Source organism: Nomascus leucogenys, chromosome 4 (assembly GCF_006542625.1).
Source record: "Nomascus leucogenys isolate Asia chromosome 4, Asia_NLE_v1, whole genome shotgun sequence".
NCBI lineage: Eukaryota > Metazoa > Chordata > Mammalia > Primates > Hylobatidae > Nomascus > Nomascus leucogenys.
The window spans coordinates 73938001-73959155 of NC_044384.1; the positions used below are offsets into that span (position 1 = coordinate 73938001).

At 40.8% G+C, this 21155-nt stretch overlaps 1 pseudogene; it reads right to left on the bottom strand.

The window, feature by feature from the left end:
* Positions 1 to 5062: 5062 nt before the first annotated feature.
* The window catches only part of LOC100597305, a 69404-nt pseudogene continuing 53311 nt past the window's right edge, over positions 5063 to 21155 (bottom strand).

A 21155-nucleotide genomic window follows, 5' to 3' on the forward strand; every position in this document is an offset into this window, starting at 1 on the left:
TCCTAGGCCCCAGGGCCTGTGACAGCAAGGGCTGCTGCAGAGTTCTCTGAAATGCCTTCAAGGCCTTTTTCCCACTGTCTTGGCTATTAGCACTGGATTCCTTTTTATGCAAATACCCTAAGCCTTCTTGAATTTTCCCCCTCAAAATCAGTTTTTCTTTTTGACCACTTGGCCAGGCTCCAAGTTTTCCAAACTTTAGATCTCCACTTGAAGTTCCAACATGAAGTCATTTCTTAGATCACACGTAAGAACACAGGCTGTTCAATGCAGACAGGAAACCTCTTGTGCTATGCTGCCTAGATGTTCATTCCACCAGATACATCCTAAATCATCACCCCAAGTTCATAGTTTCACAGATCTCCAGGGCAGAGTCACCATGCAGCCATGTTCTTTGCCAAGGCCAATCAAATCTAACCTTGGTTCCTGTTCATAGGAAATTCCTCATTCTCATCTGAGACCTTTTAAGTCTGGACTTCAGTGTTTATCCTTTTGTCAGCCTTCTGACCCCAATAATTTAACAATTCTCTATAGTGGTCCAAACTTTTCCTTATCTTGATGTCTTCTAAGCTTTCCCAACTCTCCCAACCTATGTCTTTTACCCACTTCTCAACCTGCTTCTACATTCTCAGCTATCTTTATCACAGCCTCGCAATGTGGTAAAAGAAGAAAAGTCTATTTTCAGGGGGAAAATTCACAAAGGCTTCAGATATTTCCATGAAAAGAAGCTGAGTGCTGGTTGCCAAGACAAAGGGGAAAGGGCCTTGAAGGCATTGCATGGCTCCACTTCATAGCACTAATTTTCTGTATGATCATAAAGAAAAGAGGCTTAATTGGCTCATTGTTCAGCAAGCTGTAAAGGAAGCATAGTGGCTTCTGCTTCTGGGAGGATCAGGAAGCCTCCCAATCACGCCAGAAGGCCGAGGGGCAATGAGATGTTTCATATGGCAGGAGTAGAAGCAAGACTGAGAGAGGAAAGAGGTGCCACACCCTGTTATATAACCAGATCTCATGAGAACACACTATCATGAGGACAGCGTCAAGAAGATGCTGCCTAACCATTGGTGAAGGATCTGCCTCCCACCCCCACCTCCCACTGTTTCCAGGCAGAAGCCTGCTGCAGACGCAGAGTTCTTGGGAAACCTGTACTAGGGCAGCGCAGAAGGAAAATATGGACTTGGAGCCCTCAAGCAGGGACTACCACCCTCCAGACCCCAGATTCATAGACCTGCCAACAGCTTGCACCCCTCCATGTGGAAAAGCTACAGGCACTCAACACAAGTCCAGTCCATGAGAGCAGCCACAGGGCTCAAACTTGCAAATCCATAGGTGCACTGCCTAGTAGGGGTGTTCCATGAGGCTCTGCCTCTGCAGCAGGGCTACTCTCCCTTCCTACTACCCACCACTCTCCCACCACCCTACAGCCAGCCTCCTTCCCAACCTGCCCACCCCTTTTCCTTCCACACCCACCACTGCCCATCCATGATTAAGTCACTCCCTTCCACTCCCTCTCATATTCTAATCCCTCTAAATCTTTGTCTGCTACCCACTACTGAGCCTGCTTGTACTTTTTTAGATATCTGTATAGCAGGTTCGTTATGTAGCAATAACAAAAATCCCATTTAAGGGGAAAAAATTCCAAGATTTCAGAAATTTGCATATAAAGAAGCCCTGTGCTAATAGCCAAGACAAAGAGAAAAGGCCTTGAAGACATTCACAGCTCCTCTCTGCAGTTCTAATTTTCTGTATTCTTGTAAATAGAAAGGTTTAATTGACTCAAGGTTCTGCAAGCTGTGAAGGAAGCATAGTGTCTTCTGTTTTTGGGAGGAATCAGGAAGACTCCTAATTATATCAGAAAGCCAAGGGACAATGAGATGCCTCCTAAAGCAGGAGTAGGAGGAAGACAGAGTGAGGAAAGAGGTTCCACAGCCTGTTAAGCAACCAGATCTCATGAGAATCACTCACTATCAGGAGGATAGCATCAAGGTGATGGTCCTTTATCATTCGTGAAGGATCTACCTGCATCATCTTATGACAAAATCTTTTTCAACCTAGACCCGCCTCTAACATTACGGAATATAATTCCATATGAGTTTTGGTAGGGACATAGAGAAAAACTTTATTATTCTCTCCCTGACCCCATGAATCTCATGTCCTTCTCACATTGCAAAATACAGTCATGCCTTGCCAGCAGTCTCCCAAAGTCTTAACTCATTTCAGCATTAACTCAAAGTTACAAAGTCCAAAGTCTCATCTGAGTCAAGGCTACAGTCTCTTTTGCCTATGTGTCTCTGAAATAAAAAGCAAGTTCACAGCTTCTAAGGTACAGTGATGGTACAGGCATTGTGTAAGCTTTCCATATCCAAAAGGAAGACATTTTGCAGAAAGCTTCTTATTTATATCTGAGACCTCCTCAGCCTGGCCTTCACTGTCCATGTTTCTGTCAGGATTTTTATCACAATCATTTAACCAGTCTCTAAGATGGCCCAAAAGTTTTTCTCATCTATCTATCTTCTTTGAGACCTCCAAACTCTTCCAACCTCTGTCCACTACCTGGTTCCAAAGCTGCTTCCACATTTCCAGGTATCTTTATAGCAATGCTCCAATCTTCATTTGCCATTTTCTGTATGATTTATTTTGAAAAAGAGGTTTAATTCGCTCACGGTTCTACAGGTTGAACAGGAAGCACAGTGCTTCTGCTTCTAGGAGGCCTCAGAAATCTTTCAATAATCATGGAAGGCAAAGAAAGAATGAGTTGTCTCACATGGCAAGGGGAAAATGCGGAGAGTAGGGAGGTGACATAGAGTTTTCAGTGACCAGATCTCAAGAGAAGTCACTCATTATTGTGAGGATGGTACAAGGGGATGGTGCTGAACCATTCATGAGAAATTTGCCTTCATAATTCAATCACCTTATACCAGGATCAACCTTCCACATTAGGAAATGTAATTCAACATGAGATTTGGTGGGGACACATAATTGAATTGCATCATCAATCTTTGGGTATAAAGACATCCACAGCAGGCTTTATCCTGCCAACTTCTTTGAGACTCTTTACAGGGTTTGAGGTCTGCAGCACCTACAGTAAAATATTTATACTTCAAAAAGCAATAAAGTGGTATTATCATTCTTCCAAAGTTACAGTGGTAGCGTAGGCATTCATAGCATGATTTAGTTCACATTTGCTACTGTTTCTATTCTATCACCATATTAACTGTTTCCTATACAATTGTGTATTCAGCTGGATTTCAGTTGAGCACAAAACCATCCTTGTACCAGCTCTTTGCTAGTGTTATTATTCTGCTGTAGAAAGTATCCTTGAACTGGAAATAGTCCACGATCGAGTATCGAGTCATTTAACACTATCAATTCCTGGGTGACTTTTTGAAAAAGTAGTATCTGTGAGTCCATGTCTCTCACTGGAATTGGATGGAAGTGGTGAATTTCAGCCAAAGTGGCCAAAGAAATCCTGTTCCTGTGATTCTGACATCATCAGCCTCTGCACCTCTGTCTTCCCTCTGCCACATGTTGCCTGCTGTCCGTGACTTTGGTAAGAGCTTCCTTGTGTACGTGGATGATGTCCAGGATGTTGGCTTGTGTCCCTGAGACAGCACTAACAGGTCCATGGCTGGGTTAGGTCCTGCCTGGACTGATTGGCAGAGCTCATTGATGGTGTGGAAGGCATCTATACTGAAGTGGATGGCCTGGTCCAGCTCCAAGGCCTGGCTGATCTGAAGAAGAACTGGCAGCCTTCTGATGCTCTTTCTTAAAGCCTGTCACCATCATCTGCTTGCGTATCAACTCATTGGCTGTGAAGCTGAGCTGAGTGCCCTGTTGTCCATCTTCTTAGTGAGGCACTTGAAGCCATCAATCTTGCTGTCCCACTCCTAAAGATTGAGTGTCACCCTACGGGTGGGCTCAAGGCCAGGAAGAATCTGACACTCACCATCTCATCCTTCTCAGCCTTCCTCTTGCCTGTCTCCTGGCTGTCTCTTCAGTGCTGGTGGGGCACATCAGGAAGTGACAAAAGAAGTGACACTGTGCCTGCACCCAGAAGCTGGCCGTGTGGTTCATCCACCAGATTGGGCCCTTTCTGCCCTTGAACATAGATCCCACTTCACCATAGATGCCTTCCACACTGTCAGTGAGCTCTTTGCCAATCAGCCCAGGCAGGACCTGGATCCAGTCATGGACCTGTTAGTGCTGTCCTCAGGGACACCAGGCCAACATCATCCACATACCCAAGGAAGCTCTTACCAGAGTCCTCCTCAAGATGGCCTGTGGTCTGCCTCTTGGCACCCAAGAAGCCCACAGTGCTGTAGGCGCCCCAATGCAAGGACTGGAGCCCCAAAGGCAGCACACACCCTGTTCTGAGCCTGCTGCTCATTTCCTTTATGTGGCTCCATTTTGCAGCACATTGTTGCACTGAGGCCTGTGCATGCCAGGCAAGGCCAAGCTGGCTCAAAAAGCAACCAGCCACCTCTGCAAGGGTGTGCCAGGAGCCGGTGGACCAGCCACCAACCTCATTCCCTGACAGTCAGGATAAATCAGTTCTTCTGCCCTGGAGGTAGAGCCCAGTGCCATCTGCTTTTCCTCAGGCCTCCACTCCATCAGCTGTCAGGTGGTGGTCACTCAGACTGTGGGAACCTGGCCATCCCTGTTTCCTTGAGTGGATGAGGTTGCTGGCTGCTCCACCTGCTCCTGTCACACCCTTGCAGAGGTGGCTGGTTGCTCTTTGAGCCAGCTTGGTCTTGCCTGGCATGCACAGGCCCCAGGTACTGAGAAGCTGCTCAGAGTGAGCTTTTTGTCTTGGGCCAAATTCCAAGTCTGGCCAGGGCCACAGAAGGCCGAGTCCCCTGGGTGGTAATCCTGGCTGCTGCAGGAGGCCCATGGTGCCCCTGCCCTTCCAGGGCTCAGGATGAGGTCCGACTGGGACAGGACCCTTTAGTTATGGGACTTGTGCCCCAGGAGGGGGCCTCTGTCACACAGGTTGGGTGAGAAGATGTATGGCATTCTGCTGGCTGCCAGGGCTGTTGGGAAGCACATTCACCCTTCCCTCAGGGACTCAAAGTGACCAGCTTCCCCTTTAAGAATGACTTCCCAAGGCCAGGAGCCATCTGGGGCTGCAGGGCAGCTGGTCGCATGCTGCCCTGGCTTCTTCCATGTTGTGCTGGTCACTACCCACCAACGGGGGTCAGATGCAGGCACCATGCAGGGCGGTTGTCTCTGGACCTGTGTCTTGGTTATCATGGAGCTGGACTGGGCCTGGTGACAGGACCCTGATGGGCTTGTCCTGGGTGGTCACGGAGGTGATCAGAAAAGATGCAGAATGGAATTGCTGCAAGGATGAATGAGATGACTGTCAGCACAGAACAGGCACCCGGTGAGTGTTCAGGGATTACCCCTCAGTAGCTGCCCAGAGGCCAAAACCACCCACCTGAGAGTGACTGTCCCCAAGCCAGGAGGAAGAGAAGAGAGCAGGTCCCACTCACCTGAGTCTAATCAGTGAGCTGTGTTGAGATGTGCCTCTCACCTAGAAAATGGTCCTTCATGCAGAGCCACTCACAGACACTGCTGTGTGTCTCTAACTGCTCCACAACACAGAGGCGATGGGCATCAGCAACAGTGACATTGTGGGGTGACACAACCCACCACAACGGGAGCCTGGTTGGTCAACAGGGCCCAGAGTCAGTGTCCTCTATCCCCTGAACTGACATGTGTGTATGCATGTGTGTCTGTGCATGTGTGCATGCATATGTGTGTGTTCGTTTGTCTTGCTTCTCTGGCCAGGCCTAGCTTCTCCACTTATGGGTGCACCCAGGTCCTCATCACTGTCACCACCATGGTGTGTGGCCAGCATTAGAGCCTCTACAGGTATTCCCCCAATCTCTGCCCTCCCCATCCATGATGGTCTTGGGGATGCAGACAGAGGAGGGGCACCAGGTAGAGCAGAGAAGGCTGACACCCTCTCTAGGTGGGACACAGGTCATTTGTAAAGTTGTAGGTCTGCCACCAGTGCTGGATTCAACACATCCTCTCACCTTCTCTTTCCAGCCACCTCCAGGGTGCCCTGACTCACCTTCCCTGCAGATGGAGGCAAGGAGGCTCCACAGACAAACCCCCTGCCTGAGCTCACATAGTGGCCAGCTGGCCAGGTTCCTACTGACCAGCTGCCCCTGACCAAGTTCCTTCTGATGAGCCCCTAATGACTACTCCTCCATTGACCAAGTCCCACTGACCAAGTCGCCACTGACCATGTCTTCCTAACCAGGCCCGCACTTAAAAGGCCTCATGGACCGGACCCCACTGACCAATTTCCCACTGACCTGGTCCCCACTGCCCAGATTCCCACTGGCAAGACCACAACTTACCAGGTTGCCACTCACCCACCCCCTACTGAACAATTCTCCATGGATGAGTCCCCAGCTGACCGACCCCCTCTGACCAGGCCCTCACTGACCAGGCTCCAAGCCACTAAGGCCCCACACTGACCAGGCCCCTTGTACACTGTATAGGCCCCACCAACCAGTTTTTCATTGCTTATGTTCCAACCGATCAGGCCCCACTAATAAGACCACCACTGACTCGGTCCCCCCACTGACCAGGCTTCCAACGACTAGGTTGCCAGGTCCCCACTGATGAGGCCTTTACTGAGGAGGCCACCACTAACCAGGCCCCTGCTGATCAGGTCCCAACTGACGCAGGTCCTGATGACCAGGTCATCTCTGACTACGGTCCACTGACCAGGCCCCTGAGCAGCAGTGCTCAAAGCCTTATTACAATGAACCCTCAGCTCACAGACCCTCCCTCCCTGCATGTGTGCCGAGAGGTCAGGCCCTGGGGATTTTTTTGGGACACAGCCTTTCCTCCAAGACACACGGAGAGACAATCAACCTCAGGTTCCAGGTGCCAAGTTCCACACTCACCCCAAAGGCCCTCTGGGCCCATCTCAAAGGAGACAGTGACGTGGCCTGGCACTGCCTGGACATGCCATCTACCCTATTCCTGAGTGTCAGGAGTGTGAGGAAGGGAAGGACATTTGGCAGATGAGACACGCTGTGGCTGTTCGGTCTCCCAGGGCCCTTCCCACAGAGCCCTAATCTAAAGACACAGCACAGAGGCTACAGGAAGACTAATCCAGAACCTCTGAGGCTCAGCCAGGGACCACATGAGGACTGTCCCCAGACAGCCAGAAGGCCCTTTGCTAGTTTCTTTGTACCTCAGTGGATGCGGCAGCGGTTCTTCTGTGGGGACCAGTGAGCACGCACTGGGGAGGGCTTGCCTGTGCTTCCTCAGTGGCTCCACCTCTGCTTCTAAAAAAAATTACTCCATTCCAGGACTGGGGCAAGAGAAAAATACAAGATGAGCTTAGAACATCTGCCAGAAAGTAAAAAAGTGCGACAGAGTAACGGGGACAAATCAAAAAGACATAAAGTCAGCTTGAAATGTCTACCACTGGCCTAATCTTAGGGAATTGGAGCACCAGAATCATGAGCTTCCCTTCTCCTTTATTTATTGATTTTACTTCTCCATGTAGAATAAAGAAGACAATAACAAAATAATCATCTGGCAACCATCATAGTAATAATTGTTCAAACACAAGTCATCCATGAAATGCTAAATCTAGTGGGTTCTGAGGAGTAACCAGATATTTACAGAGCCTCAAAGTGTCTCCATACAAAATACAGTTGAACTACAAAAAAAAAATCGTAGCATTAGCATGGACAAACCTGGCAGGTACTCCTTACTCTCCTAAGTAACAAAAACTGTAAAATGCAAATAAGCCTTCGATGACCTTAACTAAAGTATCAATAATTACTTGGTTGTTTGGCTGTTTAAACCGCTGATATTTGGGCAATTTGAGTATGTCAAACTCAATAATACTGGTTTTCATTTGCAAGATCCACTTAAAACTTAAGGAGGCTAAAAAATATCATTTAAAATACCCTATAAATTATCATCATACATATGATACAAAAATATCCTACTTCAGTAAATATTGTAATGTTATATATTTTATGAGAAACAATTAAAATGTTGTGTAAATAGCCCAGTAATAAAGTTTTATAATCTTTTAAATCATACAGTTTTTCCTTAAGACTTTATGGTTAAATATTCTCTTCATTAGATGTGGCTTACCAGTGGATTCCAGAGAAGAAAGTAGATGGGAACAAGTGTCCAACACAGCAACAGCTGGAAAGAAAAATAAAGAATTATGTTCTTTACCTAAAACACTTCAGTTAACTAAGGTGAGTTTAAAAACTAAAGAGTTGAGAACTTTATCACAGTTAATAAGAATGAGAAACATGTATGTACATTTACAATACAAAATTACTATTTAATAATTTACACATGGCATTAATTCTAATTGTGTTTAAATATCAGAGCTTTTTCATTCTTCATTTATGTAATCAACAGCCACATTCTAAGGCACTAGAACCAGCACTGGAATTATAAGATGAAGATGGTACGGTCCACCTCTCAACAGTGATATGCTTATAACCTAAAAAACAGACAGGCAGGAAATGTCCATACGAGTCATAGATACGCATGACAGGTATACAGCAGGGCACTACTGGAACACCACAGAAGGGACATCTACCCACTTTTATGTCTATATCATGTGCTTTCTGATGGAGGAGATAACATAGGTTGATACTGAAGGACAAAGGAAAGCTTCCCAGATAGAGGGAAGAGGTGAAGGCAAAGAGCCTGAGGTGAGGAAGAGCCCTGAGGAGTTCCACTCCATCCAGTTTGGTGCTAGAGCAAAGGGCAGAGGGCAGTAAGTGGCAAGAGACAAGGCTGAGTAACTTGACAAGAATCATATTGACGTGGGGTGTTTTTATTTCATGGTGAAAAATTTAGAATTTTTCCTGGAAAAGATGTAAGGCCAATAACACAGTAAATGACAGGAGATTTGAAATGTCACCTGTGAAGTGACTGCTTATGAAGGGTTATTGCTCAGCCAAGGATTTCAAAATGAGTCTTAGGTCTGTTGGCTTCAATCTCTACCAAAACCCTGAGAACTGATGATGCTTGTTTTCTGAGAATCGTTTCAGTGTGCTGGGCTGGCAGTTCCATGGAGGATGGCAAAACTTAAGAAAGTGTAGAGCCAGTGGAAAAAGAGATGCACAGACTTCTTGGGAATTTTTTAAAGCTATGGAACATGATGAATTTATGGTGCATAAGTACAGTCTCTCTGTGAAAGTTTTTGTTTTCACATCTTTCATTAGATGTATGTAAGAAAAAAATACTTGACATAGTATCTACTAACCCAACAATGAAAACGAATGCCATTTGCTATTTACACTTTATTTCTAAAATAACCTAAATTTATTAATAAATTTTGGCAACGTACTTCTTTTTGTTTCTCTAATTATTTGTTCTACACAGTCCGGCTCCATCTAAAACAAGTAAAAATAATAATAATGTTTAAGTTAAACAAGAAACATTATCATGAAATAATATATCACTTACAAAATGTGGCCTTTAGTATTTTTAGTGACTAGACATGAAGTTTGCTTAAATAAAGAAAATAATCACATAAATAAAGTAAAATTTCTACTTATTTTAAGCTTAGATAACAGAGGATGTATCTGGTAATGCCGTTTAGAGTAATCTGACAAAAATACAGTTAATATCGGTCTATTGCGTATACATGATTTTAGAAAGGTAGTGTTTTATTAGTAGAAAGGTTAAACAATGGCCAGGCATGGTGACTCATGTCTGTAATCCCAGCACTTGGGGAGGTCAGGCAGGAAGATCACGAGGTCAGGAGATCAAGACCATCCTGTCCAACATGGGGAAACCCCGTCTCTACTAAAAATACAAAAATTAGCTGGGCGTGGTAATGTGCACCTGTCCCCAGCTACTTGGGAGGCTAAGGGAAGAGAATTGCTTGAAGCCAGGAGGTGGAAGTTGCAGTGAGCCAAGATTGCAGCACTGCACTGCAGCCTGGTGACAGAGTGAGACGCTGACTCAAAAAAATAAATAAATAATAAATAATTAAAGTCATCTTTTGCAATGAATGCATTGCTTTGAAATTCTTAGCAAAACTCTGCCCTTTATAAAAGTTTAATCCATTTTTACTTCAATAAATTTTATCTTAAATGAAATTTCTATTCTCTACTTATAGTAAACTTTTTTTACAGTAAATTTTTTTTCTTATTTTTTTTTCTAGTTTGTATTCTAAATTAAGGTGGTACCTGTGTAGTTTCTTCCAAAGTATATTGAGGGATTCCGAGGTTTGCAGTACATTGAACCCATCACACAGGTAGTGATCATAGGACCAATAAGTAGTTTTTTCGACCCTGGCCCACTCTGTCCCTCCCCGTTCTTATTTCCAGTGTCTATTATTCCCATGTTTATGACAATGTGCACCCAATGTGTATCTCCCAATGAGTGAAAACATGAGATATTTAATTTCTGTTTCTGTGTTAGTTTGCTTAGAAGGGTGGGTTCCGGCTGTATCCATATTGCTGCAAAGGACATGATTTGTTCTTTTTATGGCTGCATAGTATTCCATGGTATATATGGAATTTTCCAATCTACCTTGGATTTTCATCTACCTTGATGCACCTGGATTGACTCCTTGTCTTTGCTATTGTGAATAGTGCTGCAGGTTGAAAATACATGTGCATGCATCTTTTTGTTACAATGATTTATTGTCTTTTTGGTATACCCCTAGTATAGTAATGGGGTTGCTGCATCCAACAGTCATCTTAGTTCTTAATTGCCAAACTGCTCTCCATATAGCTGAACTAATTTACATTGCCACATACAGTGTGTGTTCCCTTTTTCTCCACAGCCTCCCCAACATTTTTTTTGTTTTTTTTGTTTGTTTCATTTTAAGAAAAGTCATTCTGTCTTGTGACATTTGTTTCACATTTTTCTGATGATTAGCAATGGTAAGCATTTGTTAATATGCTGTGGGCCACTTACATGTGTTATTTTGAGAAGTGTCTGTTCATGTCCTTGCCCATTTTTTAAATGGTGTTTTTATTTTTTGCTTTTGATTGTTTAGGTCTCTTATGGATTCTGGATAATAGGTGTTTGCTGTATCCATAGTTTGGTGAATTTTTTTTTTTATTCTTTAGGGCTGTTTGTTTAATATCGTGATAGTTTCTCTTGCTGTGCAGAAGCTCTTTAGCTTAATTAGATCACATTTTTCAATTTTTGTTACTCTTTCAATTGCTTTTGAGGACTTAGCCATAAATAATTGACAAGTATGATGTCCAGAAGAGTATTTCCCAGGTTTTCTTCCAGGATTTTTTACAGTCAGGAAGATGTACTCTTATGTAAGAAAAAGCCAACAAATCTTTTTTTTTTTTTTTGAAATGGAATCTCCATCACCCAGGCTATAGTGCAGTGGTATGATCTTGGCTCACTGCAACTCTGTCTCCTGGGTTCAAGTGATTCTCCTGTCTCAGCGCTCCTGAGCATCTGAGATAACACATGCCTGCCAAACATGCCTTGCTAATTTTTTGTACTTTTTTAGTAGAGACGGGTTTCATCATGTTGACCAGGTGGGTCTCAAACTCCTCACCTCGGGTGATTCGCCCCGCCTCGGCATCCCAAAATGTTGGGATACAAGTGTGAACCACCGCGCCTGGCCAAGCACAAAGCCTTTAACATAAAAATGGGAAATGAACATTTTAGTGTTTTGTGTAATTTATAAAATGCAATTATTTTGGATTGCTACTATATAACAAACATCCATATGTGGGGTAAAGTGTTTGGATGCCAATCATTCAGGTTGTGATTATGGGTGGGAAGAGTTGAGATGGGTGCAAATAAACTTTTTAAAAAATTTTTTATTTTCAAAAATGGAGTTCTTGCCCTGTCACTCAGGCTGGAGTGCAGTGCTGTGATCTCGGCTCACTGCAACCTCCACTCTCTAGTTCAAGCAATTCTCTGCCTCAGCCTCCCTAGTAGCTGAGATTACAGGTGGCCCACCACCCTCACTTCACTAATTTTTCTTTTGCACTTTTAGTAGAGGTGGAGTTTCACTATCTTGGCCAAGATGGTCTTGAACTCCTGACCTTGTGACACACCTGCCTTGGCCTCCCAAAGTTCTGGGAATATAGGCATGAGCCACCATGCCTGGCCAGTGCAAAGAAACTTTAAAAAGTGACATGAGGCTGGGCACTGTGGCGGCCATGCCTGTAACCCAGCACTTTGGGAGGCTGAGGCAGGCAGAATCACAAGGTCAGGAAGTTCGAGAACAGCCTGGCCAATATGTGAAACCCTATCTCTACTAAAAATACAAAACATTAGCTGGATGTAATAGTGGGCCCTGTAGTCTTCAGTTACTTCAGGAGGCTGAGGCAGGAGAATCACTTGAACCCCAGAGGTGGAGGTTGCAGTGAGCCGAGATTGCATCACGACACTCCTAGGTGGACAGAGTGAGACACTGCCTCAAAAAAAAAAAAAAAAAAAAAGGTGGTGATAACCACAGCTAAACTACAATCAATTAGAGAGTGAGCCAAGCATCTCAAAGTATATCGTCAGTTATCAGGCAAACAACGTGCAATTTCTAAAATTTAACTTAAATGCAGCTTTTAAAGACATTTTAAACATGTCAGTTTAGTCACATTTATTGAATAAACTTAGCAAGTGGTATCCTTGAAAATGAGAGCTCCAGGAAATTAAAAAATGTAAAGTTCCCATTTCCTTTCTGTGTTAACACAGCTAATTACGATCTTTACTTAACATGCGTAAGTCAACAGAACAACTCAGTATTTCCACCAAATCAAAAACCAAGAATTACGCTAGAGAAATGAAACCCTAAAGAGAAACGGTCATGTAACTAACCTCGGTCAAGGAGTTCTTGCAGTTATTTGAAGTCTGAGGGTTTGAAGTAGGAATTCTTACTGGCATTGGGGAATATATTTTCTGTTGAGTCCTATACTAGTAAAGAGTTTTCAACACAAGTGACTCTGGGGCCTCGCCTTGTAGGAAGAGTGCTGAGAAAAATATTTCACCCGCTCTTTCTCCATAAGGAGCCTTGGTGCTGATCATTGCTATTTTCTTATTCACTCTGTAAAGATAGCAAAGACAAATGCTTACTATTTCATTTTTCCTTTAAATGATTCTTAATGACTTGCAAGTTTTTAAAAAACTTGCCCTGAGAGTAAACCAAATTACCCACTAAACAGTGTTTTCACACCGAAGATGTGTGAGAGCATACCTGTTGTAAGGAATCATAATTTAAAATCGTTCTAAAGAAGCCACCTTTGTTCTAAGGTGATTTATACTGAACAAGCAGTTCAAACAAAGTAGAACAGGGAAGAGAAATGGCTATCAGTATGTATGGCTCAACAGGTAAACTTGCTGCCTTCTAAAATGGCTCTACTTGTAAGATTGTGAAGAATTCCATTTGAAATACTTGTAGTTTAAAGGGTAACAACATGGGAAAACGAATAATGTTGATTTTGCTTGATTATAAGAACCACTTCACTAGAAATAATTATATCAAAACATCATGTTGTACTCCTTAATGTACGTTAGTTTTCTAAAATGAACAACAAAAAAAATCTAGGAATACTTGTGTTAGTAAACCAGTTTTAGTTTTCACGCTTGTACATTTCACCCATTATCTAGGGACCAATTAAACATTTGTACTGAGGAACAAATTCAGAGCAACAACTCCTTAGGGGAGAACTAGAATTGTTTGGTTGGTGATCAAAAGAACTAAAGCATCTCTTGAAGGCAATTAGCCCCCAGCACTGTGACCAAGGCACTGGAAGTGGGCATGTTCTTTCTGCCTTCCACACACCCCTTCAGCCTGAACAAGGTGTTATTTTTTAAAACCACTTTGTGAATTACACTTCTTTAAATTCCCTGTGATAATTATTATTCCCTACTTCACAAGGATGCCTTTCTGTAACATCTTGAATATGTTACACAAATAGTCTTTCTTGAGGCACCGCTCTAGTGATAATACTAAAGATCACAATCAAAAACAATTGTGCCCAGAGTAGCAGTAGCCACTTGACACTTTGGGTTTAGGTTGTGATCTACCGAAAAATAAATTAAACTCATTAATATTACTATTTAGGGAAATTCTGACAAGTAATTTTATAACAAGATCAACTTCATTATTTATAAAGCTTCAAAAAAATACTTAGTGAAAAAAATAACGGATTAAGTTAACTACATGAGACTTTCAGGGGGAAGAAGCATACAAAAGCAAAAAAAAAAAAAAAAATGAGATGAGAGACAGAAACTATCCTTGGACTAACATTTTAAAGGTAAGATTACTTACTAACATTATTTTTTCCAAAATTACAGTTGTCAAATTAGCAATTCCCTTCCTACTAATATCCTGAAGCCATCTCACTAAAAATTAGTGCTTTCAAAACAAATTAATAGAGCTTAATTCATTTTCTATGAGTGTATGTTTTGACTTACTTCATTAATTTTTTTGTTGACGATGGGAATTGTTAGCTTCAATGCTGCTGCAAGGCTTCCATATATTCTCTAACTCAGTTGTAACCTCTTCATAAGCAGTTTTCATTTTGGAGATTTACATTCCACATCTTTAAGTGTGAGTTCCTTCTTATTTAGTGAAGCAGTATTATCCTGGTTTAACTGCTCTAATTGTTTTTTCATATTGTGCTTGCTTCCAAAACAAAATGAAAAGAACATTACATTTTAAAACAATTATAACCTAATTATTATATGTTTGTTGCCTTTCATTTTGAGTCAGTGATTCAAAGAGCAATTTTGAATATGTTAAAAAAAAGAGGCTGAAGCTTTAAAATGTTTATCAGCAATATCAAAACTAATAATTGAATTCAAATTGAGTCTGATTTATAAAAATTTGAAATCATAATTATGTTAGTATTAATGTAATCTGGTCATATAAAAAGTAATAGAATCCATTCATAATTTTAAAAAGTGATCAAACGAACAATGTAGCTTAAGACCAATTCAAATGTATTACATAATTTCTAATCACAATTTTTTCTTATGCAACTGGTCTTAATCATCAAATGACTCCATAATGAGAATCATTACTCTGAAAGATAGATTTTGTTATATTAATAATGGAAATTTAAATATTTAAAAAAAAAAACAGATGCCTTTTTTTTCCTAGAACTCTACAAAGCAAATTGCTACAAGAGAGGCAGAGGAAACACAGTATACACATATCCAAAATATAATTTGCAGTGAAATAAAGGAAAGCACATTACAGATAAACTTACCTGATTTAAACAAGTAACCTGTAAATGGATTCTTCTAATTTTTCTACTGCCTTCATTGTCCCTTTCATCTAGCTCTGATTTATATTCTTGTAGTTTACTAAGTTCTACTGTACTGTTTTCCACATGTGTCTTAAGATTTAATATTTCTTCTTCCAACATCTTTTTATCCTCCTCAAGTTTTTCACATTCCTGTTGTACTTTTTTCATAGATAATAACTCCTGTTGAAGAACTTGATTGTCTTTAGCCCAAATTGACACATTTTGAAGATACAGTTTCCTTCTCTGGCCGTAAGATCATCAAACTGCATGAATAAAATAGTATAGCTTGATAATGAAGTTAGGCTGAGAATAATCTAATACAAAACCAATAGCAAATTTGAAATGCATTACTTGCAGCAAAATGTATCTGTAATGCAGTAGATTCTTCAAATGTGAACCCTTACTCAGAATTTAAGAACAAAGTTAAAGCTACCATAAGTCACAAAAAATACATTATTTACTATCAGCATCTTTGCCACAGAACTTTTGCACTTCATCTTACTTTTATTTTTGTTATTTATTTTTTGTTCCTCCTTAAATGGCACTAAGTTATCTCTTAGTAAAAAGTGTCTAACCCCCTTCCCTCATTATCATTCCCCATGATATGTCAAAAAATTTTCAGAGATATCATATTGAGTTATTTAGGACAAAGTCAATAAATGGCTCTAGGAATAAGACTTTGAAAATAGTATTACACTCTATACTAGGCATAGGTGGCTCATGCCTGTAATCCTAGCAATTTATAAAGCTTGGCAGAAAGATCACTTGAGCCCAGGAATTTGAGAACAGCCAGAGCAACATAGTGAGACCCCATCTCTACAAAAAATAAATTTTTTTTAGTTAGCCGGGCACGGTGGCTCATGCCTGTAGACCCAGCTATTTGGGAGACTGAGGCAAAAGGATGCCTTGTACCCAGAGTTCAGGCTGCAGTGAATTATATCACTGCCCTTCTGCCTGGATGACAGACAAAGACCCTATCTCAAAAAACACAAAATAATGAATCCTATAAATAAGGATTCTGATGCATAAAGCCTTCCTAAACTGCAAATGTTTCATGCTAATTTGAAATTGCATTTTAAGAAGTAATGATTCTTGGTGTAAAGGCCATAGAATACGGCACCCAGAAATAAATCCACATATTTCCAACCAACTGATTTGGACGAACATGCCCAAAAACATACACTGGGGAAAGGACAGCCTCTTCAATGATGGCACTGGGAAAACTAAATCCATATGCAGAAGAATGATACTAGCTTCCTATATAACACCATATAACAACATAAAACCCAGAATCGATTGAAGACTGAAATGTAAGCCCAAAATTATCAAACTACTGTAAGTAAACATAGGGAAAATGCTTGATGACATTAGTCGGCACAAAGATTTTTATGGTAATACATCAGGAGCATAGGCAAAAAACAAATGATAAGACAAATGATACTACATTAAGCTAAAGCCTTTTCCAGCTAACAACTGAGTGAGAGAAAACTGCAAATGGGAAAAATATTGTCAAGCTATAATCTAATAAGGGACTAATATCCAAAATACACAAAAAACTCAAACAACTGACAGTAAAAAAAAAATCTGAGTTCAAAATTGGACGAAATATCTACTAACTTTTTTTTAGAAAAAAGAAATACAAATAGCCAATAAATAAATTTAACAATGCTCAGTATCACAATCCCAGGAAATACAAATCAAATTTACAATATGATATAATCTTCTTCAATTTGAATAAATTACTATCATTGAAAAGATAAAAAAAAATAAAAAATAAAAACACTGGTGAGTTCCAGAGGAAGAGTAAACTCTACATGCTGTTGGTGGGAAGGTAAATTAGTGCAGCCACTATAGAAAACAACATGAGGTTTTCTCAAAAAATTATAATGGAACTGCCGAGGATCAGCAAGCCCACTACTGGGTATTCAGGCAATAGAAAAGAAAACAATAGATCAAAAGATACCTGGCCTCATATGTTATTGTAGCACTATTCACAATGGCTAATGTATGAATCAACCTACATATCCATCACCAAATGAAAAGACAAAAAACTGTGGCACACATACACAATGGAATACTATTCACCGTATAAAGGGAATTAAATCCTGTTATTCTGGCCACGTGGATCAGTCTGGAGTACGTTATGTTAAATGCAGACACAGAAAGATAAATACTGCACATTCTCACTCCTATGTGGGAGCTAAAGAAACATTGAGGCTGGGCAACATTGCTGATGCCTATAATTTCCTAGCACTTTGAAAGTCCAAAGGCAGGAGAATCACTCGGAGGCCAGAAGTTCCAGAGCAGCCTGGGCAAACATAGGAAGATATCTCTATAAAGTCAAAAATCAGACGGGTGCAATGGGGCATGCCCATAATCCTAGCTGTCTCAGGAGGCTGAGGTGTGAGGATCACATGAGCCCAAGAGTTGGGGACTGCAGTGAACTATGATCAAACCACTGTCTCCCGTCTGGGTGACTACAGTTGCCCAGAGCCAGACTATACTAGCGAAGACCCTGTCTCTTAACAGCAACAAAAAAAGCTCAAAGAAGTAGGGGAAGGTAGGTTGGTTAATGGATATAGAATTACAGTTAGATAAGAGAATGAGTTCTGGGTTTCTGCGGCATTGTAGGGTGAATATGGTTAACTATGATTTATTGTATATTTTTAAAAAGACAGAAGACTGTTGAATGTTCACAATTCAAAGAAATGAAAAATGGGTTGAAGTTAGTAAATGTGGCTAGTTAGCTTGAAGTTATTACCACCCTATTTACATGTATCAAAATATCACTCTATAACCCATTAATTATATATATATGCATCAATTAAAACAAAAGAGAAGCTACAGTCATTCCCATTTAAAAAACAATATAGGCCAACCTTACTGACTTCCTCCTAATGAATAGAATGCAGTAAAAGGGATACCATGTGGCTTCCCTATCCTCCAAGACTTGCTTTCCCTTGGAACCGCAGCCCCCAGATTGTGAGAGCACTCAGGCCACAAAGAGAACCTGGCAGTGCCCAAGTGTCCAGTGTTCATGCTGCCTGTCCCAACCAAGTTCCAGCCTAATGGCCAGCATCAACCATCAAACACGTGGGTGGAGCAAATGCTTCAGAGGATTCCATTTCCCCAACTGATCAGCTGTTCCTAGGGAAGCTGAGGGGGGAGCAGAGACAAGCTGTCCTGGCCAAGCGTTTTTCCAAACCACAGGTTCATTAACAAAATAAATGTTTTTTCTTTTAAAGCCACAAAACTCTGAGGTAATTGGTTAGGAAAAATAAGTTTTAAAAAGAAGAGACAACAGGAAACATAACTTTATGCAGCAGAAAAGAGTCTCCTTTAAAGTAGGATCTAATAAATGTTGAGGTTAATTTATTGATGGCAAAACATTACTGAGAAGCAGCAGATAACCAGGAGAGAGACATAAGCTGCTGAGGAGGAACTTCTCCTAAAACCTTCAATTAACTCTGATAACAAGGCAAGGGTGTCTCTTACAATTTCCCCTCAAGTTAGGAAATAAGACTGGAAGCAAGAAGACATATTTATGAAAAACAACTAGAAGTACTTGGTTACATAGCCAAAATCAGACATTTACCTGATTTCAATTAACTAAAATTCTTAAAAGAAAGCTTTGAGTATTTATTAATCAATAGTATTCAATTTTCATTTTCTTTTCTAAATGAGGAAATAAGGAGAACATTATGGAATGATTTTTAGTCTTCACAGAAGTAAAATAAACATAGTGTGCTTTGAGTGTTAGACATCAATGCAATTTCTCCTTTACCTTACTCCAAGCTTGTTTGTATGGAGAAGTTAAGACCACCCATCTCTATGTTTTGCCACAATGCTTCTCTAAAGCACACAACTTGGCTCTGAAATTTTGAAAGTCAAAATACTAATCTACTATGTGTCTCTGATAAATTGCCTGAACATTACCTGATTTTGAAGTGCTGCACTTCTAAGACTTTTTCTTGGAATGAGTTAAACTTTTTATATCCAAGAATCCTCTACTGAGCTAGAAAGCAGAGCTGTGCATCTCTGTTTCAGTAAAAGGAGGTCAATACAGGGAACTGTGGTTTCTGAGAATGCAAGATCTGCACCAAGAAAAGGATTAGCCACAGTGCTACCCAAGAGAACCAGCTGCCAGGTGGAAAGAGGATCTGTGAACTGCAAGATGATGACTTCACTTGATTTCCACAGAGGAAAGCTGGCGGCTCAGACTTAAACTCCTCCTCCCTAGATGGTAAACATCTATGGAAGGTTCTATGAATTATAATGAGTTAGTAAAACATAATGCACTAAATATTAGACTATGTCAGCAGATCCTGTGACCAAAACTTACTGAAAATAAACTATAGCGGGAGGCAATGGAAAAGAGACTAAAGGTTTGAATGGAGAAAAAAAGAAATTAAGTGTGTCTTGTAAGCCTGGCTTCCCATCATGTCTTAGAGTAAGTAAGGTATAAGCTGGCCAGAGACTCCTTTGAGACACAAAAGGTGAAGTTAAAGATATTCCACTAAATTTAATTTTTATTATGACATAAGACAACTGGTAATATGCAACATGATTGAAAAAAACTTCTCATTAAATTCGATTTGGCCTTGACATAAGAATAGACATAAACAACTAAGAATTGATAATCTAAAAATAAACCTGCACATTGACAATCAATTGATTTATACAAGCTTAACAAAAAAAAAATGGGAAAAGAATAGTCTTTTCAACAAACGGTGCTGGGACAACTGGGTATCCATATGCAAAAAATAAATTCGACCAAATATCTTATTTAAAAATTAACTCAAAATAAAACAGTTAACTGTAACAGCTAAAACTATAAAACCTCAGAAGAAAACACTGCATAAATCTTAGTGACTGCATTTGGCAGTGTTTTCTTAGCTATGACTCCAAAGGAAAAATGGATTCAATGGACTTCAAAATTGAAAACTGCTGTGCTGAGAACAGTATCAAGAAGTGAAAAGGCAAGACGCCAGTAGAAGAAAGTATTTGAAAAGTATATCTGATAAGGACTTACATATATAGGAAATATAAAACTCTTGCAATTAATAAATAACAAGATAACCCAATTTTTAAAAATGGGCAAAGATTTTGAATAGATATATCTGCAAAGAAGATATAAAGATGGAGAAGCACATTAATAGATGCTTAATGTAATTAGTCATTAGGAAAATGTAAATCAAAACCACATGTGTATCACTTCACACCACAGGATAAAATCTTTGTTCAAGAAAAAAGAGAAAGTAAGTGTTAGGAAAAATGTAAAGAAATTAAAACCCTTATCTAATATTGCTGGGAATGTAAAGTGATGCAGCCACTTTGGAAAACAAACTGGGCAGCTCCTTAAAAGGTTAAGCATGAAGTTACCCTATGACCCAGAAATTCCGTCACAAGTATATACTCCAGAAAAATAAAAACATACGCAAGCACAAAACTCATACATAAATTTTACAGCAGCGTTATTAACAGGTCAAAAAGTGGAAAGAACCAGAACGTCTATCACATTTGGGTGGGAAAGAACCCAAAGGTCCATCACCTGGCGAATGGATAAATAAAATGTTTGATGTATCCATACAATGGAATCTTACTCAGCAATAAGAAGAAATTAAGTACAGATACTGTATTAGGAGGAGACAGCAAAATGCCTAGGCAGATACGGAAGGGTCCCCGAGAATCTCCAACCAGCCCCACAAGTGTTTACACCGATGTTATGTGCAGATAAGGGAACCTGGACTTGTCTTGCCTGGACATGCCTGCAGCAGACCAGAGGCCCACATGCACTGGGGGGATGGGGTGGAGCACCAGGAATTCACGCCTTATGCAGGGGAGGAGCCAGGCCGCTTCAGCTCATGTGCTCCTGGTATTCAATTGTGAGGTGGAAACCTGTTTGCAGGA